Source organism: Oncorhynchus mykiss, chromosome 3 (assembly GCF_057628025.1).
Source record: "Oncorhynchus mykiss isolate SJ-2025 chromosome 3, ASM5762802v1, whole genome shotgun sequence".
NCBI classification, from domain to species: Eukaryota; Metazoa; Chordata; class Actinopteri; order Salmoniformes; family Salmonidae; genus Oncorhynchus; species Oncorhynchus mykiss.
This window is the reverse complement of record NC_143024.1, coordinates 34820926-34846689: the sequence shown is the minus strand read 5'-3', so window position 1 is coordinate 34846689 and position 25764 is coordinate 34820926. Positions and strand designations below refer to the sequence as shown.

General features: G+C 43.7%; 1 protein-coding gene across 9 annotated transcripts in view; it reads left to right on the top strand.

Annotated features, from left to right (window-relative positions):
• The window catches only part of LOC110514498 (semaphorin-6D), a 155759-nt gene that overhangs the window by 51309 nt on the left and 78686 nt on the right, over positions 1-25764 (top strand). The window contains exon 1 of one of the 9 annotated variants that reach the window (XM_021593864.3): positions 15100-15483. The exons of the other annotated variants lie outside the window; for them this stretch is intronic. The gene's annotated coding sequence lies outside the window, so the exon portion shown is untranslated. Of the gene's footprint in view, positions 1-15099; positions 15484-25764 lie in introns of those variants that run through there. 9 annotated transcript variants of the gene reach the window in all.

Here is a 25764-nt window from a genome sequence, read left to right as displayed (position 1 = left end):
ACCCAGAAAAGGCTTCTCTTGATGTTATCCTCACAAATAATCCTGATAGGTTTCAGTCTGGTGTGTTCTGTAATGACCTTAGTGATCACTGTTTTACAGCCTGCGTTCATAATGGCTGCTCAGTGAAACGAACTGTCCTGATTTGTCATAGACACTTGCTAAAAAAAATTAATGAGCAAGCGTTCCTTCATGAATTAGCCTCTGTAAAATGTTATAGAATCAGCTTGATCCCCTCTGTCGAAGATGCTTGATATTTTCAGTGGTATTGTTAACAAACACGCCCACATAATGAAAATGAGAATTAAAAACAGGTTCAGCTCCTGGTTTGACCGTGATATTTCAGAGTTACTCCATCTCAAGAATTGCATTTGGTGACAGGCTCAGCACACACATACTCAGGCTGACTGGCTCTCGTTCAGGCAAATTAGAAATAAGTGCCCTCTGGCTATACTGAAGGACAAAGTTAGTTACTTTAAGGAGCAGTTCTCTCTCTGTGGGTCTAACTCCAAGAAGTTCCGGAAAATGATTAAAGACCTGGAGAATAAAACCTCCCCCTCACAGCTGCCCATGTCCCTTAATGTTGATGATGCGGTTGTTACTGACAAGAAGCACATGGCTGAGCTCTTTAATTACCACTTCATTAAGTCAGGATTCCTATTTGACTCAGCCATGCCTCCTTGCCTGTCCAACATTTCCTCATCTCCCACCCCTTCTAATGCAACTATCCCCGGTGCTTCTTCTATTTTTTTTCTCCTGCCCCGCTACAAAGTTTCTCCCTGCAGGCAGTCACTGAGTCCAAGGTGCTAGAGGAGCCCCTGAAACTTGACCCCCAAAAAACATCTGGGTCAGATGGTTTAGACCCTTTCTTCTTTAAAGTTGCTTCCCCTCTCATCGCCAAGCCTTTCTCCGACCTTTTTTAACCTCACTCTTCTTTCTGGGGAGTTTCCCATTGCTTGGAAGATAGCCACGGTTCATCCTATATTTAAAGGGGGAGATCAAGCTGATCCTAACTGTTATAGGCCTATTTATATTTTGCCCTGTTTATCAAAAGTGTTGGAAAAACTTGTAAATAATCAACTGACTGGCTTTCTTGATGTCTATAGTATTCTCTCTGGTATGCAATCTGGTTTCCGCTCAGGTTATGGATGTGTCACTGCAACCTTAAAGGTCCTCAATGATGTCACCATTCTAAGCAATGTTGTGCTGCTTTTTTTGTTGACTTGGACAAAGCTTTTGATACGGTAGACCATTCCATTCTTGTGGGACGGCTAAGGAATATTGGTGTCTCTTTTGGCCTGGTTTGCCAACTACCTCTCTCAAAGAGTGCAGTGTTTGAAGTCAGAAAATCTGCTGTCTCAGCCACAGCCTTTCACCAAGGGAGTACCCCCAAGGCTCAACCCTAGGCCCCACGCTCTTCTCAATTTACATCAACAAGATAGCTCAGGCAGTAGGAAGCTCTCTCATCCATTTATATGCAGATGATAGTCTTATACTCAGCTGGCCCCTCCCTGGATTTTGTGTTAAATGCTCTCCAACAAAGCTTTCTTAGTGTCCAAGAAGCTTTCTCTACCCTTAACCTTGTTCTGAATACCACCAAAACAAAGGTCATGTGGTTTGGTAAGAAGAGTGTCCCTCTCCCCACAGGTGTGATTACTACCTCTGATGGTTTAGAGCTTGAGGTAGTCACCTGATACAAGTACTTGGGAGTATGGCTAGATGGTACACTGTCCTTCTGTCAGCACATATCAAAGCTGCAGGCTAAAGTTAAATCGTTCCTCCTTCACCCCAGCTGCCAAACTAACTCTGATCCAGATGACCATCCTACCCATGCTAGATTACGGAGACGTAATTTATAGATCAGCAGGTAAGGGTGCTCTCGAGCGACTAGATGTTCTTTACCATTCTGCCATCAGATTTGCCACCAATGCTACTTATAGGACACATCACTGTGCTCTATACTCCTCTGTAAACTGGTAATCTCTGTATACCCGTCACAAGACCCACTGGTTGATGCTTATTTATAAAACCCTCTTAGGCCTCACTCCCCCCTATCTGAGATAAACTCAGCAAAAAAGGAAACATCCTCTCACTGTCAACTACGTTTATTTTCAGCAAACTCTTGGTGCTAGGGGGCAGTATTTTCATTTTTTAAAATAAACATTCCCGTTTTAAACGGGATATTTTGTCAGGAAAAGATGCTAGAATATGCATATAATATAGAATATGCTAGAATATGCATATAATATAAAGACAGCTTTCGATAGAAAACACTCTAACGTTTCCAAAACTGTAAAGATATTGTCTGTGAGTATAACAGAACTGATGTTGCAGGCGAAAGCCTTTAGAAAACTCCAATCCGGAAGTGCCCAGGTTTTGAAAGCGCTGCGTTCCAATGACTCCCTATTTGGCTGTGAATGTACCATCAACGAGCTTACGCTTTCTACGTATTCCGTAAGAATAGCCGTAGGCGGCCACATTGCGTAAGTGGTCACATGGTGGCTCCGAGAGAGATTCTCGCGTAAAATACAGAGGTAGCCATTACTCCAATCGGTCCTAATGAAAAACAAATTGTCCCGACGGATATATTATCGAATAGATATTAGAAAAACACCTTGAGGATGGATTCTAAACAACGTTTGCCATGTTTCTGTCGATATTATGGAGATAATTTGGAATATTTTTCGCCGTTGTGGTGACCGCAATTTCCGGGTGATTTCTTAGCCAAACGTGAAGAACAAAAGGAGCTGTTTCGCCTACAAAAATAATATTTTGGGAAAAAATGAACTTTGGCTATCTACGTGGGAGTCTCGTGAGTGAAAACATCTGAAGTTCATCAAAGGTAAATTATTTACTTTGATTGCTTTTCTGATTTCCGTGACAAGGTTGCCTGCTGCTAGCAGGGCATAATGCTATGCTAGGCTATCGATAAACTTACACAAATGCTTGTCTAGCGTTGGCTGTAAAGCATATTTTGAAAATCTGAGATGACAGGGTGATTAACAAAAGGCTAAGCTGTGACTCAATATATTTCATTTGTGATTTTCATGAATAGGAAGATTTTCTAGGATGATTTATGTCCGTTGCGTTATGCTAATTAGTTTCAGGCGATGATTACACTCCCGCATGCGGGTTTGGGAGTCACTAGAGGTTAAGGGCTTCTAAGTGAGCATTTCACGGTAAGGTCTACACTTGTTGTATTTGGTGAATGTGACAAAGTTTGATTTGATTTACTGTTTTATTTACATGTTTTTAAGTACTGATACCAAATCATGCATTCAGATTCTTGCATTCTTGCACACTTTTTTGAAGGTTGTACTGATTATGATGAGCTAATTGAAAGCTATGTGTGACACCATGTTTGTTGACATCATACAATGCATTCTGGTTGTCATGTAAACGTCTGTCAGAATAAAGATGTTATAACAAAATGAGGTGAAGGGATAGTTCACTCGTCTTTCGCGTAAACTTCCGTAAGGGAATAAGTGGACACACACACTTCAACATGCATACTGAAAACAGACCCAACTCATCTTGCCACCTCTTATCCTTGGTTGACATGAAAAAACAAACATGAGGACGTGTACAAACTACCCATTGTCAGATTACTTTGGACTTTTAGAAAGTGTATTTTTACTCAATTATTTTGATCACTGGTGAGCTCACCCGTGTTGTGAGAAATTTAAACCTCTCTGGTACCAGTGGGACGGTACCGTCCCACCTGGAAAACAGCAGGTGAAATTGCAGGGCGCCAAATTCAAAACTACAGAAATCCCATAATTAAAATTCCTCAAACATACAAATATTGTACAGCTTTTAGAGAAAAACTTCTTGTAAATCCAACCACAGTGTCCGATTTCAAAAAGGCTTTACTGTGAAAGCACTCCACGTGATTATGTTAGGTCAGCGCCTAGTCACAGAAAACCATACAGCCATTTTCCAGCCAAGGAGAGGGCTCACACAAGTCAGAAATAGCAATTAAATTAATCACTAACCTTTGATCAACATCAGATGGCACTCACAGGACTTAATTTTACACAATAAATGTGTGTTTTGTTCGATAATGTCCCTCTTTATGTCCAACAACCTCAGTTGAAATTGGCGCGTTATGTACAGTAATCATTGTCTCAAACAAACATCTGGTGAAATTTCAGAGAATTACAGAAATACTCATAAACATTGATGAAAAATACAAGTTTTATACATAGGATTAAAGATAAATGCCTTAATCCAGCCGCTGTGTCAGATTTCAAAAAGGCTTTACGGCAAAAGCGCACCACACGATTATGTTAGGTCAGCGCCTAGCCACAGACAACCATACAGCCATTTTCCAACCAAGGAGAGGTGTCACAAAAGTAAGAAATAGCGTTAAAATGAATCACTTACCTTTGATGACCTTCATCTGGTGGCACTCCCAGGTCTCCATATTAGACAAATGTTTGTTTTGTTTGATAATGTCCCTCTTTATGTCCAAAAAACTCTGTTTTTTGTTGGTGCGTTTAGTTCAGTAATCCAAAGGCACAATGCGCGCTCTCAACATCCAGACGAAAAGTCAAAAAAGTACAATAAAAGTTCCTAGAAACATGTCAAACGATGGTTAAAATCAATCCTCAGGTTGTTTTTGTCATAAATAATCAATATTTCAACCAGACAAAACTTTTGTCAATAGAAAAGGAGAAACAAGAAAGGCGCGCTCCCGATCAGGCGCTGGACTCATGTCTGGAAATTTCCACTGTCCACTCATTGAAAGTGCTGTATCTCTCTCATTTTTCAGAGTAAAAGCCTGAAGCAATGCCTAAAGACTGGCCACATGTAGAAGAAGCCATAGAGATCGTGAACTGGGTCATAAGTCTTTGTATGGTGGATAGGCTTTTAATGGAAAAACAGCCTTTAAAAATAATAGTACTTCCTGGTTTTCATCTGCCATATCAGTTCTGTTATACTCAGACATTATTTTAACAGTTTTGGAAACTTTAGGTTTTCTATCCAAGTCTACTAATTATATGCATATCCTAACTTCTGGGCCTGAGTAGCAGGCAGTTTAATTTGGGCACGCTTTTCATCCAAAATTCCGAATGCTGCCCCCTACCCTAGTGAAGTTAAATAGTAATTGCTATTAACTAAATTATATTATGGTTTCTGTCAGGCGAGAGTTCGCTAAATATAACCACTTGTGTTAGGTCACTCTTTCCTCATCGCTAGGACTAATGTAGCCTACATTTTTATGGTTTGGATGAGAATGTGTTATGTTGTCACTACTTCTGTGAATGTCTGAACATGGCATCCCAAAATAAACTGCTTACATTGAGGACATAACATTGTAAAGAATGTTTGTGCAACATGTTTCTGTGAAGAAAGTGTGGCCAGTTCAAAAGCTGACAGTTGCATCAATCGTAACTGGACTTTCTAAAGAAGTGTTCTAATCACATCGGTTTGAGTGTACGCTGCGGAGATCACTGTAGAATGATCATACCTGTGTGTTTGTATGTATCAAAGGGTTGTAACTGGAACTTTGAAACGCACACAAGATACACAAAAAAAATGTAAGATTGGACTGTGCCTGTATTCTATAGGTTCCCAGAGGTCAGTGGGATGAAACACACCGTTTCACCCTCTCCCCTCACTCTTTCTCTCCTGGTGTGTTCCTCTCCTCTCTCTTTTTTAAAATGGTAATGCTGCGGGAACATGTTGGAGCACCCTGGCCGAGAGTTGACTCTATTCCTAAAAGCTTTCCTTTATGGGCGCTCACGCAGGGTTTCCAAGGCATCGGCCGCCATTTGCCGAGAATCTGGTCTCTGCTAAATCATTCGAGAGATGGCTCCAGCTTTTCACCACCCAGGGTCTATGATTATTGTTATTGCGGTAATGAAGTGAAGGCTGAATGAAAAACATGTGCACGGTGTTGTCCTCTCTGTGCACTCACCCCCATTTAGGAGAATCCAGATAAGCCATGAGTCTTATTCAGCTGATGCCTATGCAGCTTTCTGCTGGTATTGCCTTGACTAATGCCCAAACCATGACGAATGAAGGTGATGCAATTTTCTGTGGAGTAATATAAACCGCTTGAATCCTTGGATGACTCTTCCTTGAGGGTTGCGGATGGACTTTGCCAATAACCAATCATTTTGAGCTCTATCAAGTCTGGTCCCCTGAGCTAATTGGGTGGTGGCTTAAGATTTGCACACAAACAAAAAAACAGATTGGAGGGAATAACTAATTTGCATGTAAATACACTCACATGTCTTATACACCCACACACCATCTAAAAAATCCTAAGAGAAGCGAAGAATAATTCCAGCATTACAAGAAAACAATCACAGACTAATGTGGAGGGAGGACAGCTTTTGAGGCTTGTTCTATTTGTGATTCATGCCCATTGAGTGTTTCATTCTCTATTAACCACACACACACACACACACACACACACACACACACACACACACACACACACACACACACACACACACACAGACAGACAGATGAGGCAATGGCCATTGGCGCTGTTGGCGAGAGTACAGTTGAAACTGCTGGCTGTCTGGACCATGCACTGTCAGTGACCCTAATTGATATCCTGTAGACTTTTTCTTCAGATAACACTGGTCTGAATTCCCAGACCTTTCCAGGCCTCAGATCTTGGGAAAAAATGCTCTGAGTAAACATTTCACCCTGTGGTTGTTTTCACTGGGTGATGAGTGAGTAAGTGTGTGTGCCGGAATCCTGCTGGTGGTGCGTGCGTCAATTGATTGCCCTGTGTGGACTTCGTGTGTACGCATGCGTGTATGTGTGTATGCCGTCTTGGATTCTACCAAATATCTTGAGTAACAAGCAAATGCAATGCGTTTAAAGACCAGGCCCTGAAATATTCCTCCACTCCATGAACTGTTTAAAAGGCAGCCAAACACTTCAAAAGATATCCACTTTGCATGTCAGCCCCAGGTTGGCAGCTCTCTGAAATGATCTCCTCTTGTGCTAACCCTCTCATTACCCTCTTAAAAACCTCTTCAGCACGAGAGCCTTGCGTGTATCACTAATTTCAGCCATTTTTCAATAATTCATGTGAAGGGTTAAGCAGCACTACTGCCGAATATTAATTTCTATGTATTTATTTTCCGTTGGGGCAGTCCATGGGGACGCAGGCTGGTTTGTCATGGAAGGGGCTCTACGTGACGGCTGATTTGTGCCACATATGCTGTTAAGCCTCTGCCTGCTCTCTCATGGCGACGCGGCTCCTGCGACGGTGTGTCACCACTACTGTATTTAAACACCACTCCCCTGCGGGCTTCCCGCACGGCACCATGCCTGAGCTTTCTCCCCCCCCCCCCTCTCCATCTCTCTCTTTTTTATATTCAACAGTCATTACGGGTGCATAAATAAGTAATGCAGGATCAATCAGAAAGAACTTGCCTGGAGGGAAGCTCAGGGACTGTATAATGGAGTTCTTTGAATAAGGGGCCTTTGTTTTTTGGGGGCCTCATCAGAAAAGGGCTTCGCTTGTCCCACAATGGATCGGGCTCTTAATTGAACGCCTCCTAATGCAAATTGGTCATAAATTATGGATGGTTTGTGAAGGGACTGACAGAAATCCTTTTCTACTGTAAATTCTGACTCCAGAATTCAAGAGGCTGTGTTTATCTGACTCATTCACTGCTGCTCTCTGTCGCTCCCTCAGCGACTGTTTTCTTCTCTCCGACTTACTCCTCCAGCCCTTTTCTCTTTATCTCTCTCTTGTTTCCTTTCTCTTCTCCCTCTATCCTCACCTTGGCAGCTGCCCGTTCCCAGCCTCTAAAGTGCTAATTGACTTTTCATTGGTGTGCGCTGTAATTGAGTTTTAATCACCGTTTTACATTATGTTTTGATAATCAAAGCAGCCATGTCAGCCAAGAGAAGGGGCTCTTCACCACGCTGTCAGTCACAGAATTTGATGCTTAAAGCACATTGACGTTTGATTGCATGTTCAACATTAGCGCCTGGTTCTTAAGCGAGCCAAAACACCTGCAAACACTGTTTTTACAGGACCAGCTGAAATAATAGGATCCAGCTGAATCCACCAAGAGCTGATTGATATTTATCTGAGATAGTGATAACTTTGTAACAGTCATTGGTTCTTGCTCATGGTTCTTATACCAGTGTGGGCTAGGCAATGAAAGCTTCATATAAGCCAATTCGATTCAAAATTAGAACAAGTTAAATTGCAACCACCAAGGGAAGGGAACAACCATCAACAACAAAAAATGTGTGGACTCTCCGATACAGAAGAACATTGTCCTACATATAGAGTGGTTTTCAGCGCCTGTGGGATACATTTGGATAGAGCGAAAGACAAGACCAACTTGTAGAGTCAAAAGATTCTGCCTCTGAACAGTCAACTGGCATGTAGATGCATGTGTGCCTGGCTAGAATGGAAAATGGGTCCAATCCCTCGACATCTCCCAGCTTTGAAACCTGAACTCTACAGTCTCTTCTCAGATTATACTGCAAGCACCACAGGAGGCACGGATTAGGATGCAAGAGCCTCTCTCTCTGTCTCTCTCCTTCTCTCCCCCTCTCTTGTTCTGTCCCTTTCTCCCTCCCTGTTGGCTGAAAGATTGAGTGACGTTTAGCAGGTCTACAGCCATTGGGAAGGCTTTCGGGGTGGGCCCTCTCTTTTTAGCATGTCCATGACACTCTCCAAACAAATTGTAACACTGAGATGAAACGCGAGCTGGCAGCCTGTGTGTAACCCATCCAACTCCTCAGAGCTTCAACCCTTTTTTTTCTTCCTTATGAATCTCTTTCAGATTCTCCCTGTGACATTTAGTTTCAAATATTAAAGCAATGTTTTCAGTGTGTGTGAATTGCTGCACTCCCTCTGTTGGGAGGGTTGGGAACATACTCCTGAGTCATTGCCTTGACAGGCTTCAAAGTTTGTAAAAAAAATAAAAAAAAGTTGTCCCCACCCAAGCATTAACCATCATGACAGCTAAATTGCCCCAGATCATTGCTATGAGTCAGTCAGTCTTTTCACCTCTGCTAAGGAATGGTCCATTTTTCAATCTTTTTGGTGCCTGTTTGATTAATTTGGTGGGAATTTAGAGAGGCAATTATTATTTCAAGTAATTTTTTGCATTGCTTAATTATTTAAAGAGCACCCCAAGCCACTCTTTTGATACTGTATCACTAGACATTACTCAAGAAAAGTAGAGCTATTTCAAAGCAATGTCAAGGACAGAACCAGGAAATGAACGCTAATAGCCTACATATCCATGGACTGTGTGGTATTTTGTCATGTATCCTCCCGTGACATTGCGAGTTTGGCTAGTTCATTCGCTGCATGTCAGCCCTTTGTGTTCCCCATCCATTAACGAGGCTCCCTTTATCTTTGTCTCTGCCCTTCTGACGGTATGAAACCAGCCCGGTAACGAGGCCTGCCATTTAAAAGGCTGCTGCCGGCTGCATTCTTCAAGTGTCGCCTCTCATTACAAACCACTCTGATATTTGTTTCTTCTCTCCTCCTACCTTCTTCCATGGTCTGTTTTAAGCACAGTCTGGTCTGCAGGACACCTTATCAGAACCTCCACTTTTAAATTCAATGCAACAGGACATGTTTTGGTAAGGAGAGAATATTGTACATCAGAAAGGGAAGGACTTATAAAAGTGCTACTGCTGTCCATTCTTACATTCTTTCCCCTTTTCACAGTTTTTTTTTGGCTAAATCTATCTTTTTTTCCACACAATTGCACAGATTGTAATCTCATTCTGGTAAAAAGCCTAACTTGAAATGAAGCCATACATCAGAGTAAACAGCGGAACGGAGAGGGAGAAAGGGAGCGCTGAAAGAGCGAGGCGGAGGGAAAGGCGGGGATGGGGAGCATGAATTGCCGAGGGAAAGGTAAATAAACACTGACATCAATCAGTTCACGGAAGTCAATCTAACTAGCCGCCATCCCTGTTTTCCTCACAAGGATGTGACATTTTAAGAGAGCGATGTCCTGTTTTTTAAGGCCTAATTAAACATTCCATGTTGTACCAAGAGACAGAGGCACCTAGCCTGCAAGTCCTTCCCCTGTAGTTGTCCATTTCCCCTAAAAAAGCATTCGGGCAACTTCCTGAAAGTACTAACCTCAACTGGCATTCCCTGAATGGCATTAGAAGGGCGTTTCTGGTGCCCTCTAGCTGTTTGTGTGTGAAGACCCTTAGCGTGTTTGGCAGTGCCCTCCCGTTTACCCCATTGTGGTCAGTCTATTTTCCAGCAGCGTCAAGCAGTAGTAACTATGGTGACTGTGCTCTGAACAGCTAGAGGTTTCAGAGCCCCCAGGGAGTACCACTGAGCGATCTGAATCTGGGCGCCTAGCAGCCCTTGTTACCTTGCAAGGATGTTTTTAAAGGGTTATAGAGATGTAAGAAAAAGCATCTACTGACGTCAATAGAAAATACATTTTCATCTCATATTTGCTAGTCTGGACAAAGAACACTGTCTGCATATTTGCTATTCCAGAACACTGTCTGCACTGACAAAAGTGCACAATACAGGGAAAATTAGCGGTGTGGTAACACGTTAATCCTTCTGTGCTATGCTAATTGTCTGCCTGTGTTGTCAGAAGTGAGAGTGTATACATATCTAACCTGCTCACTTCCCAAGCGACACTATAATTATACATACAATGAGATTACCAATAGGTTAAACAAAATGAAAATTTCAGATGCTCTACTCTCTCCCAACTGTCCTTATATCCCTTAGGCATGAATTTTGCAATCACACAGGAGGGATATGGGAAGCTTTAGCCTGAGAGGTCACTCACGCAGGGTTTGAATTCTGGGCCCGCAACAAAGCCATATTCCCTGTCCTCAGGGCTTGATTCAAAATGCTCTGCTTTGGTTATATGGAACAAATAGGTGCCCTCCCTGTGACTGCATGTGCTGTTTTCTGCCTCGACTAGCACCTGTCTGCTTATCAGTGGGGCAGGCAGGTATTGAGCTTTTGCAGATGACAGAATTGCCGGGTTCCATCTCTGAGCCTTGAACAAAAGAATGAGACTGGTAGGGAGGTTGAAAAGATGGATGTCACACAGAGGCTGAAAGTAGGACAGCTCTCAGAAGGACAGCGGAGTGACAGCGCCAGGGCAGGGATGATACCAAATGCCAGACGGTTCTTTCTTAATTCGTGGGGAATACTGACCTGAGCACACCTGCACAGACATGTTTATTCATCGGTCTCCTGCGCTCTGGGGTGTTGCGTCTGCCATGTTTTTTTGTTTTGATAAAGAATTAGTAGAAGTGTTTCTGATGTGGTGCACCTTGAGTAAAAATCTCATCCCTCAAGTTCAGCTGTGCATCCACTTCAAATACTACCTTTCCTCTTGTTGGGGCGGCAGGGTAGCCTAGTGGTTAGAGTGTTGGACTAGTAACCAAAAGGTTGCAAGTTCAAATCCCCGAGCTGACAAGGTACAAATCTGTCGTTCTCCCCCTGAACAGGCACTGTTCTTAGGCCGTCATTGAAAATAAGAATTTGTTCTTAACTGACTTGCCTAGTTCAAATTAAAATAATTAGCAGATCCTGAAATCATTGTTTTCATATCTAGAACTGTGGATGAACTCGTTTCTGTCTGCTCAGGTCTCTGGACAGTCTCTAGTGATCAATTCCTCATCCCATCTGTTGGCCAAGCTTACTCACAGGGCAGCGCAGTTGGGAGACGGACCCTCACGGCAGGAGTCTTCATTAAACCAATCCCTCCCTCCACCTCATCCTCCCACACTCCCCGGGCCTTGCCAAAGTTAATGAGAAGATGCGAGCCCCTTGAAACCCTCCCCCTCATCCCCAGCCCCTTATCACCGCTACTGCTTTTCTCTCTTGACTGCTTGACTCATGGCTGGTTAGCCACCTCCCAGCCTTCTTTAGTTTCACCTCATTCCTGCTGTTTACTCTGAAGGAGTGGTAAGGAGTGGTAACTGGCTGCAGGGGGTTGTATGGGGAGAGAGAGCAGTGTGGATCAGTTGTTTTCACCTAGAGAAATGGATTTGCAGTGATGGATTGCAACAGTTGAGCCCTACAGGACGCTGCCTGTAGCTGAATCATAGCTTTAAACAAATTACGTGGGCATAGCGGCGCCGTTGTGCTCCGTGCCCAAACTCAAGACCTGGCTCGTCGAGTGCACTGCAAGGGCATGCATGCCAATTACCCCTGCTGACTTGCCAAGAACAATGAAAGAGAGAGAGATTTTTTTTTAGGTGTTTTCTCACTTGCTGAGACAAACACATTTCTAAAGCACCATTTCTATTCACTACATGAGTCAAAAGAAACAGGCACGCAATGTAATGACGTTTCAAATGACCATGTTTTTTCATGGTAGGTTATGGACTGCATCCATAGGCTTTGTTTCTTTCACATGTGGCTTGGCCTAACTGCATAAGGCTGGCAGTGTATGGTCTGTGTTATCTGGGATTCTTGGGATGTCACTACCCCCCCATTGAAGTGAAAATGGTTTAGGGTAGGGGTTACAGTTAGGATTTAGGGTAAGGACATCCCAAATATCCAAGATGGTACTGACCAGCAGTTTACCCTCAGAGTTGGAGATGAGACTTTCCTCTTTTGTGGCTGGTAGGGTTTTCCTTACCTCACTCTGGATAGCAGGATTCACTGTAGTGTGTGATCACACCATATTACCCTCTATCTGCCGCTGAGTATTTGGATCAGGATTCACTTGCAATTGTGGCAGTCTATTTGGGGAGGGTGACATTTCTGTGTATAGTGTGGCGGTGGTTAAAAGTGGCAGAGTTATTGGCCGATGTTGGGGGGAATGTTCCTTAGTCTGAGTGGTACTAAGGGATGAATAGGTCTCTATTACAATGACCCCTCATCACAACCCCTGGGCGGTGTAGGCCTGTCTTCATATAGATTGTAGGGACTGCCATAGGAATACATAGAGAGCACAGGATCTGAGTAATCATTTGTTGTTTGTATTGTCTCATCTTTTACTGGACCCAGAAAAATGCATACACTCTGTCTTAAGGGAGGTTGAGTGGCAGTAAATAACAAGGGTAAACTCCTTTGATAGCCCCGGCAACCCCTCCCCAACACGAGCAGGGAGGTTGAGTGGCAGTACATAACAAGGGTAAACTCCTTTGATAGCCCCGGCAACCCCTCCCCAACCCGAGCAGGGAGGTTGAGGCAGGGCTGCACGACCCGAGCCCTTGCTTTTGGGTCTGGCGTGAATTAAGACGAATGGAGCCATCCGACTGTCAGATGATGAATTGCAGTCTGCGGGAGAGCCTCTCCTTTATGTAAAAGAGGTGCTCGCAGACATGACACTTTCATCAATCAGACGGGGCCCACTGTAATTTCATTACAACGGCAGAAAGAGGAGCCAGTGTGCCGATGCAGCAGACAGACTCCTTGACAGACCACTGTTTCCCTTTTGCTGTTTAGGGACTTAACCCTCTCTGGGACTATGGCTGTGACTGGGGATGAGACACTTTCAGTTTATTTGTAGGCAAAAGCTATTCATCCCACTATCTCAGTAAGGTTATACATTGTTGCAAAGTTAAAATGTCCACCCACAATTCAGTTGTATTGCTCCTACAGCAGTATCTCAGTCTCAATTAAAGTGACACTTGGGTCTCACATTCACACCTTCCACAAAGCCCAGTACAGCTCCCTGACAGTGGCCCCCCATGCTTAGTCAACCCTTCACAGGCTCCGGAGATGAGTTTGGCACAGAGCGCTGCCCAAAATGGAATTCCTGTGCGTTCCGGATGCGTTACATTGGGACTATATTGAAATGGCAGCAGAGGAGGTGGAACGAGCCGTGAGTGAACAGCGGAACAAGGCTAGTGTAATCTCCAGGTGAGGGAGCACAAAATGTAGAGAGAGCGAGTGTGATTCCTCCCACCTAGTTTTTCTCTCCCTCTACCACGCTTTCCAATTTCCTCTTTTTATACTGTTTCTCTCTACGTGGGGTCATTCAGTCGCGGCGGCGCTCACAGCTGGGGATGCGGAGCACTCCAGCTGTTTTGGCAGATAAGCCGCTGCCTGCCCGCCTGGCTTCCTGCCGCTCGTCAGTCGAACGGGACTCGCACTGTCACCGTTATTCATGCGGGACGGGCAGGTATCTACTGCGATGGGGCCCCCGTCGCCAACCATCGCCTAATCCCCTGTCCCAGAGAGAGATGGCGAGAGTCCAAATCAACAGAACAGCTCCTTCTGCTACACAGATAGTGACGGTAATGGAAATAATGAACTGAAAATAGAAAACTCTTGTCCACATGGCTGAAGATCCTATGCATCACAGCGATGGTATGTTCGAGGTAGCTTATGTTGCTAAGATGGTCTTTAAACAATAGGACAGAACCTTCTGAATGATAATAATTCAGTCATTTATTTGGACTTGCTCGTACAAGTGTTGCTGTAAACTGTCAAACCAAAAGCTTGTTGCCGAAAAGCCTGTTGCCAAAACTTTTCCAAAAGTTTGGCGCTGAGAAAGGGTGATGCTGAAACGCTGTAGTTCTATAATTTTCACATTCTGTCCTATTGTTTATTTTTTTCCCTTGTATGTTTTTATAAAGATTCAGTATCCCATAGACCAGAAAGTGGCTTGCAATTTCACACTGTCATAATATGGAATGCTGACATTCACCCCATAAATGAATGACGTGTTGCAATCAAAGGGACATATGAGTACTCAAAGCATTCAGACATTGTCTCTCACACCCCCTTGTGTATGGAGCCTTTCAGCTCCATTTATTACAGTTAATTGATTTGTTATTCCACTAATTATTGCGATATATCTCATTGTCACCCATGATGATTTTATCAACTCTGAAAGGAGTGACACCTGACAGTACTGAGACGTACAGTCCCATAGGCGCTCGCAGCCCAACGTCCCTGACGTACCCTGATGTGAATGGAGAATCAGGGTTAGCAGCTCCATCCAACTGGAAGGTGGCGAGTTTACAGCCGAGGGCAGAGGCCTTAGATTATATTTCTGTATCTGGAGCAGGGACCTGATTGCCTGTTGAAAGCCCATGCAAAAGGTCAATAAACAGCGGTCCAGTTATTGTGTGGCAGATTGGAAAGGAAATAGTTTTGCTGTGCTGGGAGGTGTGGTCTGTGTGTGCAGCCTTGTGCCTGGATCTTTCCGCTGTGGGTTTCTCTTGGCAGCGAGTCTTCCAGCTGACCTGTCAGTGTTAGTCAGTCTGTGTGACTGTGAAATGGCCCACCACGGGGCACACACGGGGCCCCACAACCTCTTTAGCTTTCTCCTTTTATTTTGTCTTTAGCTTGCTCCCTCTCTTGCACTCTTGTTTCTCTGTCCCCCTTTCTCTTCACGGGAGGTTTAGTGTTTCCTGTTGGGATCCCGTTTGCCTGGCTTGAATACGAATCAGTCGAAAGAGAGACACACATTTTTCATAAAGCGCTGGGAGCACGCCAAGAATCGGCACAGGCGATCTCAACAGCCCATCTTGCTTTCAGTTTTTTTTGGCTGTGTGTGCTGTTGAAGTATCAGGTACGGGGTGAGTTTGCCAAGTCGCTTTACTCTTTGTATGTGGGTTAGTTTGTGTTAGAGGAGTACAGTCCTGCTGCAAATATGTTCCTCCATGTGCAATACATCTACCTTTCGTGTACAGTATTCTATGTCTATGCCCGTGTGTTTGTATGTATGATCATTATGAGTGGGTGTGTGTTTGTGCAGTGCTGGCCAGCGGGACTGCAGTATTTTTCCTCTGGTGGAGCGATGGAAAGAGGCTGGTCCTTCTGGCACTCACATCAGTGGGGCCGACATTGGCAGCCCCAAACCCTGAGGACCATTAGCAGACCAGAGTAGTCCTGTAGAGGGCCTGCCTGGCGGCCCGTGTCCCACTGGTTTCCATGAGTCTCCTTCCAAAACACTGGCTCGTGCCAGGCCACGACATGTCAGTGTGTATGGGCACCCTTTCCCCATGGCCCTCACTGCATCCATTCATCCAAACAGCATGTTGACCTACGGTAGTGCTGTCATTAATGTGCACCCTCCGATGGTTCAAGGGTCAGGTTTTTTTGTATTTTCTGGAACATTTCATGAGTAATGGTTTATAGTAACTCAGTGGCTGTCAAAAATGAATGTATTATCTAGTAAAAAAAACATGTAATCTATGTTTTGCTCAGCTATTGAAACATGAGGCATCTCCATATCCAGGGCTGGGGAATTGTAATGTTTGTGAAATGTTAACATTACATTGGAAACATGCTCCTTTTCCAACTGGATGTGTAACAATTTGTGTTGATTTGATTTTGAGTAGGAATTTCACTGCTCAGCAAGTCCTCTCCTTTCTTTTAACTGTTTCTCTACTGGGTGAGAGGTTCGCTTGCCTGCGTTAATTAACCAAGCTCGGTAAAGAGACATTTTGTTTTTCTGAATGTCAGCATGTGTTTTCTCTTTGTTTGAGCAGCTGCTTTTGTTGAGGAAAAAATCTCTGTTTTTGTGTTCAAATATATATGAGTCCGTTATGGGGAGAGAAGCATGAGCTAATTCTAACCTGCTGCCAGAACTGCAAGTCTGTCTGATATAGTAACTGTTAAATTAGCAGTACATTAAGCACCAATGGATGTTTGAAGGGATGAAGAGTACGAAGTAGCCTAATAAGCTTTTGGGACTGTAGATGAAGTTACACACACCCTTTGGTTTAGTAGAACTTCCCTTTCTAAAAGTATTTTAAAAGACAAATGGGTTGAGTAAATACTGAGAAAGTCCATACTAGTTATTCCTGTTTGACCTTTTGAAAGTCATGTTTTATTCACAAGGTGAAGGCAGTTAGAAGTAAGAATCACTTAAGCAATGAATATACAAAAAGCTAGTCTGAAAAATGCTCTGTCATGCATATGAAGGCTTAAGAGAAGCGGAGTTAAAAAGTAGAGCGTTAACCTGAGGTATGAGGACGTTTTGTGTTACCTAGAGGTTGAGAATGCTGAAAAGCTCAACCTGTAAATGTTTCTCTGAACCGTAATACCAACACATCACACGCTTTTCATTCTACATACATTTAAAGACATTTCTTTATTCATGGCAGACTGCCTACATCACGAGGAAACCAACTTTTCAGTTTGTCTGAATTTTAGGTTTTGTTTTGGAGTGAGGTTGTTACATGTTGTTACAGAGTGCTCCCCCACAGGAAATGTCATAGTATGCTGTGTCTTCTCAAGTCATGTAGTAGAGTGATGAACCTAAGAGGGATTGAAGCAAAACCAGAAAGTCAACCACTTCTAGCCAGAACCAACCACCATAATTACAAGCAAATGCTCTCTTCCGTTTGATGTATGACTTTATGGAAGTTGGTTGGATACCGCCCTAATAGCGATAATTGTGCGGTGAGCTTACTGGTGTAAACTGGCTGTAGTGAGTCACCCAATTGGGGACGAGGTCATTTTTGTTGCTCATGGTGAGTTTGTTCCACCCAATATAAAGAGCTGTTAAATCCTCCGATATAAAACACCCCATCTATTGTCATTGTTATTACCAGGTTGCTGGCTTTGAGATCAGAGGCAAAGCGTGACCTTTTTTTGAGGAGCATTTCACATGATCCCCTTATAATCATCACCTGCGTGGAAGTAATCAAATCAAATGCACCGAATACAACAGGACCTTACAGTGAAATGTTTACTTTCAAGCCCTTAAACAACAATGCTTTAAGAAGTTTTAAGAAAAACAAGTGTTAAGTAAACAATTTAAAATAAAAGTAACAAATAGTTAAAGAGCAGCAGTAAAATGACAATAGCGAGGCTGTACACGGGGGGTGCCGGTACAGAGTCGATGTGCGGGGGAACAGGTTAGTCGAGGTAATATGTACATGTAGGTAGAGTTAAAGTGACTATGCATTGATAATAAACAGAGTAGCAGCAGTGTAAAAGGAGGGTCTGGGTAGCCCTTTGATTAGCTGTTCAGGAGTCTTATGGCTTGGGGGTAGAAGCTGTTAAGAAGCCAATCTACACGTGTAGTTATGCAGCCAGGGTATGCAAGCTCCATTCCTGGTTTCCAGTCAGAGATTTAGGGATTTCAGACAATATGAAATCTCATCTGCCTCCTGGACCCCCATGATTACCAAAGAGCCTGGTGGGGAGGGAATGAGCAAAAGGGAGTTTAGAGCACAGTGGTAGAAAGGACAGCGTTGACAAGGCAACTAGAGCTCATTATTTCTCCATCTATGCAGGGGCACGGCGCTCTGTTGATGGGCACCAAAGGAGAGGATGGAAGGATGGATGAGGTTACGCCCACGTCTAAAGGGCATCCAGGATATGACACGACTGGACTGTAATCCAGGATTACCTGTCCGATTCTGTCGTCTGTGTCAACGATCCACGTCAGCAGAGATAACGACACCGGCCAAGACTTTGACTCACTGTGTGAGTGTTTGTCTCTGTGTTGTTGCAGAGCCATAACACAATCAGCACAGCAGCGGTAGTTGGTTGTGAGTTGCCCAGCCTGCACAGTGCCCAGGTTTCCACAGTGGGTCTGGGAGGATGTGTGGTATTGACACAGGTGAGGGGGCTGCTGTCTGGATGTCTGCTGGCAGAGAGACTGGAGGTGTCTGGTTCTGAAGCACGGCAGGGTGTGATAAAGATCTACACTGAAGCTCTGTGTGTGAGAGAGGTCCTCTGAGACTTGTCTCTTGTGGTTCAGAACTACAGGTCACATTACAGTGGAATGGATTACAAGAAAACCCCAAGAACAGCCCTGACTCTTGTCTTTGTATTATCCACTTCTTCAACGGTATTGCTACAGAATAACAACTGCTATTTAAATATCATGTCTTTCCACAGTAAGGCTCGGTTTGGAGGTTATGTTCCTCCTGCAATGTTTACAGAGGGCCACTTAATGTGTACACACGGATTGGGGGGAAAAAGGGTATTTGGGAGTTCTCTCCTTTCGGAATTTGCATTATTTTGGTTGAGAGTACTGAGGCAGGCAGCGAAAGCTGAATTTTTCATTTGATTGGTACATGCATCGCTCAGTGAGTTTAAACAGTCAACGTCTTTCGTTCTAAAATTAGACACAGTCTAATAGATTTCTCTACCAAAGTTTGTTCAACTCAAAATGTCACTTTGTCAGCTTGAGCGACTTGTACTCAGTGAGGGGTTGGTAAATGTACAGTAAGCTTCATTTGCCCCAATGAGCGATGGATCTAGTGTCTTGACAAAGATTCTACAGTAAAGTAGTCTACGGTAAAGTATTTCTGCAAACTTTAAAGAGAAAGCTTTCGTAGATCGAAAGAGCACAGAATAGCTGTGAATTTGTTACCAAAATCATTGTCTCCTCTTCAAAATGTTAATGCTTTTATAATAGGCCTGCTGGTCCTGCAGGTTCGATAAGCTAGACCTGTGGGATGGGATGGCTTATAATTGCCTGTTCATTTAGTTTTATTGCGTCCCTGGGCCAATGTTCTCTCTCCATTTTGGATGTGCTATGTTGTAATTTCTGTGTGACTGTGCTATAATTATCGAGAGAGCCTAAGATGGCAATCTTAGACCTTACATTTTTTACGGTTTGTCAGAATCCATGTTTACATTGACATTTTCCAGTCAAATGTTGTCAAAATTACTAAAAGGAAACAAATGTATGCATGGGCCCACGCAGGCGGGCAGGCAGCCAGGCAAAAACCAACCATACCGTGTGCATTTCTGCGCATACAAACACACAGACATGCACTGAAGTGTGCTTCTTAACTACAGCCATCACGCTAGCATTCATGACCCTCCCCTCTCAGTCCGCATGTCATACATTTTACACGGCATGGTTAGCTTCTGTGTGTGTTTGTGTTTGTTAACGTTTTAGTGTGTGTGTACAGGATGTATGCTTTTCCAATGGAGGATAGTTGGAGGAAAGGGAGGGAGAAGAGGGGGTCTCCCCCGTATAATGTGGTCTTTAATAAAGACACAGGTTGGAAGTGTCAGTGTGTTGCAGCATGCAGTCTCCCAGGGTGATTTATGACTGTGCTGCGAGGCTATTAGATTATGGGCTCCAGCTCTGCTCCGTGTGGGTGATAAGAACAGCCTACCGCCATGGGAAAACTCCCTGTTCACGTGCCTCATTTCAGGGGGACATTGCTGTTTTTTTCACAGGGTGCAAAAAAGGAAATTATATCAAGGAAATGATGTCTAAGCAGATTGCCTTTGTTGTGGGTGTATCAGAGTTCCAATTTAATGTTTTATCCGTTAAAAGTTTGGGGAGTCTCGCTTAGAAAGGGGATGTAATGAATGATCATCAGCAGCACTCAAACAAAGTATTTAAACATCAGTCTCATTTTCACCTCTTGGGTTGCTGGCTCCAATAAGTGGACCATTATTAAAATGACTTAAGCCACTTACATGCAATTCTGTCTAATTTTGACAAACCATTCTTACCTTAGAAGCAGAACAACAACCAAATCTGCAACTCTGCAGTTTCTCCATTTCACCGTGGGCCTGAAAATGGGATGTGGGGGGAGAGGGGTTAGCTCCAGAGGACAGAGCGCTGGGTTCAGAGTTTGCGCTGCAGCACGCCGCGGCTGAAAGGCCAGTTGTCAACGGCCGGTGAAAGAAAACAATGGGGCATCGGCTGGAGAGCCTGGGGGAAAGGACGAGTCAGGGTCGCTTTCAATTAGCGCAGTGGGCCATCGCTGCAGCTAGCCACAGGGGGCGGGAGGAGATGGCGGGAGCGGCTGAGGAGCGGAGTTGGTGGAGGGGATGGGATGTGGAGCAGGTGCAGCACAGTGCGAGAGAGAGAAAGAGAGGCGTGCTTGTCCCCGACTTCCCAAGGAAGAACGCGTTTGTATGCCTGGAACGAAAGTGTGTGTGTGTGTGTGTGTGCGCGCTTCAATAGTGAAATGAAGAGATTAATGTTTAGATAGGCTTACTGTTTGAAACCATGACGGAATCCTGACAACACCTTGTTGGGAAGAAAGCAGAATGACATCTCATATGGTCAAAAATCCTGATAAGGGATGAGGATCTTCAAATGATTCATAAGACCGAGAGGATCAGACAAAGGACCTCCTCTTTAAATCCCATTACAGTAGTGTAGCACTCTGACATTCTATACTGGGGAAAGGATGAGGCAGTCCGGATGTACTGTATTCAGGAATAATGAGTTGCCTTTGTAAATTGTATTTTCCCTTCAAAATAACCTGTCAGATTATATGCAATGCAGGACACGCTATATAATATCTCGTAATATCATCAACCATGTGTAGATAACTAGTGATTATGATTGATTGTTTTTTATAAGATAAGTTTAATGCTAGCTAGCAACTTACCTTGGCTTACTGCATACACGTAACAGGCAGTCTCCTTGTGGAGTGCAACGAGAGAGAGGCAGGTCGTTATTGCGTTGGACTAGTTAACTGTAAGGTTGCAAGAGTCACGAGGCTTACTATATAAAGCAGGTAGACAGGCATTGAGGCATTCAGTGACTGTTCGATTGAACGGTAGAATGGGCCAAACTAGTGACCTAAGCGACGTTGAGCATGGTATGGTTGTCGGTGCCAGGTGTGCCAGTTTCAGTATGTCAGAAATGGACGGTGCCCTGGGATCTTCACGCACGACAGTGTCTAGGGTTTACCGAGAATGGTGCGACAAACAAAAAGCATCCAGTTAGCAGCAGTCCTGTGGGCAACAACAGCTCGTTGATGAGAGGTCGAAGGAGAATGGCAAGAATGGTGCAAGCTAACAGGCGGTTCACAAACAGGCAAATAACATCTCGGGACGCATCAACTCATCGGTCCTTGTCACTGATGGGCTATTGCAGCAGATGACTACGCTGGGTTCCACTCCTATCAGCTAAACACAAGAAGCGGCTCCAGTGGGCACTCAATCACCAACACTGGACAATTGAGGAGTGGAAAAACATAGCTTGGTCCGACGAATCCCTGTTCCTGTTGCGTTTTGCTGATGACAGAGTCAGGATTTGGCGTAAGCAGTCCATGGCCCCATCCTTCCTGTGTCAACTGTACAGGTTGTTTGCTGTGTTGTAATGGGGCGGAGAAGGTTTTCCTGGCACATGTTAGGTCCCTTGATACCAATTGAGCAATGTGCTCATGCCCCGAATAATTCAGGATGTTCTGGAGGCAATAGGGGGTCTAACCCGGTACTAGATGAGTGTACTTAATATCCTTAATATTCTTAATGTTTTGTATACCCAGTGTATCTACATATAGATTACATTTGAAATACTGTTACAGTGCTGATTGGGTTGTTAATTGGAGATCTGTGTGCCATGGCTGTGATGAGGTTTATTAACTTTATCTCAAAACGAGGGTTAGAAGCTTACAGAATGTTTATTTTTTCTTAAATATGTTTTTCTCCCTTTTTCTCCCCAATTTTGTGGTATCCAATTGGTTGTTAGTCTTGTCTCATCGCTGCAACTCCGGTACGGACTCGAGAGAGGCGATGGTCGAGAGCCGTGCGTCCTCCGAAACACAACCCAACCAAGCCGCACTGCTTCTTGACACATTTCCCACTTAACCTGGAAGCCAGCCGCACCAATGTGTCAGAGGAAACACCGTACACCTGGCGACTGTGTCAGCGTGCACTGTGCCCGGCCCGCCACAGTAGTCACTAGTTAGCGATGGGACAAGGACATCCCTGTCGGCCAAACCCTCCGCTAACCGGGATGATGATGGGCCAATTGTGCGCTGCCCCATGGGTCTCCCGGTCGCCGCCGGCTGCGACAGAGCCTGGACTCGAACCCAGATTCTCTAGTCGCACAGCTAGCACTGCGATGCTGTGCCTTAGACCACCGCACCATTCGGGAGGCAGATTACAGAATGTTTCTGATGAATAACACTTTCATTACACACATTGTACCAAATCTACATATGTCATATCAAAGTGTGCAGCCAGATGTTGATGGCTAAGAAGATACCTCCAAAGGAAATGGGAGGAAAGACCTAGCAAATGAAAGTAACGATATCATCAGGATGAGTGATTTGGTGTACAGGGTGTTGAGTTAATTTCGTTCAGCAGACACACACTGTGCAATAATGGAAAACGCCTCTATTGAGAAGCCGCTTGATCAATTCCTTGTTTCTGTCAAGTGCATGTTGCACAAATGTTACGGTATCTCAAATGACATACACTCTCAACCCTGGCGTCAACCAGAGAACCTGAACAGGCAACAACAGTCTACCCAACCTCCTCACAGTTTACGCTACCCGTTTCAGCATTCGGTATTCCTATCTCTGAATGCCAGCATGCCAAATGCACTCCCCTTTCAGTTGCCAGCTAGGCCTCTATAGACTATTACATTCTCCTCCCCTAAAAGAATGCAATTAATCCAATTAGTAATCAATCAGCCGTCCGGGCCCCATGTCTCCCCCAAGCTAATGGAGGATATGACAGCCAGGCCCTGCATTATTAATACCTCCATTTCAGGGGCCCAGAGGTGCCAGGGGCCATTGATCACCTCTACAGCAGAGCAAACCACCACACTGTGCTATGCCTGCTGGGAGATATCTGGAGGGAAGAATGATCTGAGAGATGGAGGGAGGGTGTGGAGGAGGGAGAGAGGGTTTGCAATGTCTTAAGGAGGACCCTGAATGGGTTTTTTGGAAGGCGGGAGGAATTGCACATAAATGGTGAAGGTTGGAAGTGCTAAAAATAGAGAATAGGAGGTGAGAGGTGAGGAGCCTGCATTGGGAAGAAGGAGGGATTTGAGGGCAGAGATGAACTGGGTACAGGGGGAGGGTAGTGCCTTTTTTCACCCTGGTTTGCATTTGCCCTTTTGCAGGTTTTACTATTTTTTTTATCATTTCTTCCATCCTAGCCAAATTTCCTCATCTGCTTGAATGTACCTTTCCTATATCAAGGTGTTTTGGTACTTCCCACGCTACTTTCCACGCTGTCTATCCTGCCCTCTATCCACCATTCATAGGGACAATTGAGGTAGGTGGATCGTTTGTCCAGTGCACCAATTTTCAATATAATTGTAAAGAACGGTGAAGACATGAGACACGCAGCTCCCTTATTGATCTTGTTTAAGAGCAATACAATTATCCTACCTAGACTAGCCTACAACACCACCTTACAATGCATAATTGCATTATTGTTTTCAAGTGAGTACAAAATTCTACTCTAGGCTGTAAACTGCAGTGCAAATGTCATTTGAATAATGCCCTGGGATTTTGAATATTTCATTCCATTTGGATCAGGGGTCTAATGAACAGTTTATAAGGTATAGAAAGGCACAGCAGCAAGCAGGTCTGGCTGTATTTTAAGTTCTGATACTGAGATGCGCTGTCTGTTGTGGATCATCATTCTCTCAAGTCGTCCTATAATAATGTGGCCACATATGCTCCCAGCTGGCCCAGTTATTCAGGAAAGCTTAGCGCGTGCTCTGCCTCCTCTCCGATAGTCCTTACGCACGTAGAACCAATAAAGCTTCAATATACTCTAAATATTTGTCATTGATCTTTTAAAAATGTATTTACTTTAGGAAAACTGCCCTAATATTGGAAACAAACATCCCACTGTGCAAAAATGGGTAGACTCAACGTTGTTTCCACTAGGGATGGGCATGAGTTCGTCAAAGCTCAATCTTTAACCAGAGATCACATTTTTTTCAAATGCTGTAAAACTATTTGGTGGAATGTGCTTTGTGGCTGCCCAAAATGGCAAGTAAAATTTTTGTCTTGAGAAAATGGACTGGTTGATTGAAGTAGGAAAATACACTGTGTACAAAACATTACCATGACTGACCAGGTGAAAGCCAAGTTGAAAATTGTTTAGGCTTAACATAGACAGGTTTCACACTGAAAATACACAAACCTGCTCACCAAACAGATGCAATGGCCATCATTTATCACCATGCAGTATTTAATGTGGAACTGTTAATCCATTTTGTAAATTCCAAAGAACAGTTTGAATAAATTAAATGGAACGTCTGTATATTGAAATTGATTTCAACTCGCCATGTTTCAAATGATCACTCTTTGAGAATAGCTGTTCCAAATGCAAATTAATTACTTAAAAATCATAATGTGATTTTCTAGATTCTTGTTTTAGATTCCGTCTCTCACAGTTGAAGTGTACCTATGATAAAAATGACAGACCTCTACATGCTTTGTTAGTAGGAAAACCTGCAAACTCGGCAGTGTATCAAATACTTGTTATCCCCACTGTAGATGTCTTGACTGTGATAAGGGCTCAGGAGATAAGGGCTACTATATTAACAAAGCAAAGCTTTGCCATTTCAGTCATAGGCTTCTACAAGCAATGCTGAGGTTACTACTTTTTTGAAGATTGTGTTCCACAATATAATATAACTAGTTGACTCGTACACCAAAATAAATCATGCGAGTACTTGAACAGTAATAAAATATTAAATCCCTAGTGTCCACATCATTTCAACCAAGAAAATCAATGTGATCAAATAAAATGAATTTATCATATGCCTCGTAAACAACCGGTGTAGACGAACAGTGAAATGCTTACTTACGGGTCATTTTACAACAATGCAGAGTTAAAGGGGAAGACGTTGAATCAACGTGGAAAACTGATTGGATTTTCAAAAAGTAATCAATGTAAGGGCATCGTCTTTTTTTATTTTACCCGACTATTAACCCAAACCCATATTTGTTGTTGAATTCAAGTTAGTTAACTCAACCAAATGTAAATCAAAACTACATTTTGAACTGACATCTGTGCCCAGTGGGATCATCATGTTGTCATCCAGAGTCACATTTTATTTAATTTTCAAGCTATAGCACACAATATTTGGCATACAGCAGGATTTTAAAGGACCAAAGAGTTTGGGCTGCTTCATGTTTTCATTTTTGCCATGGAAAAAA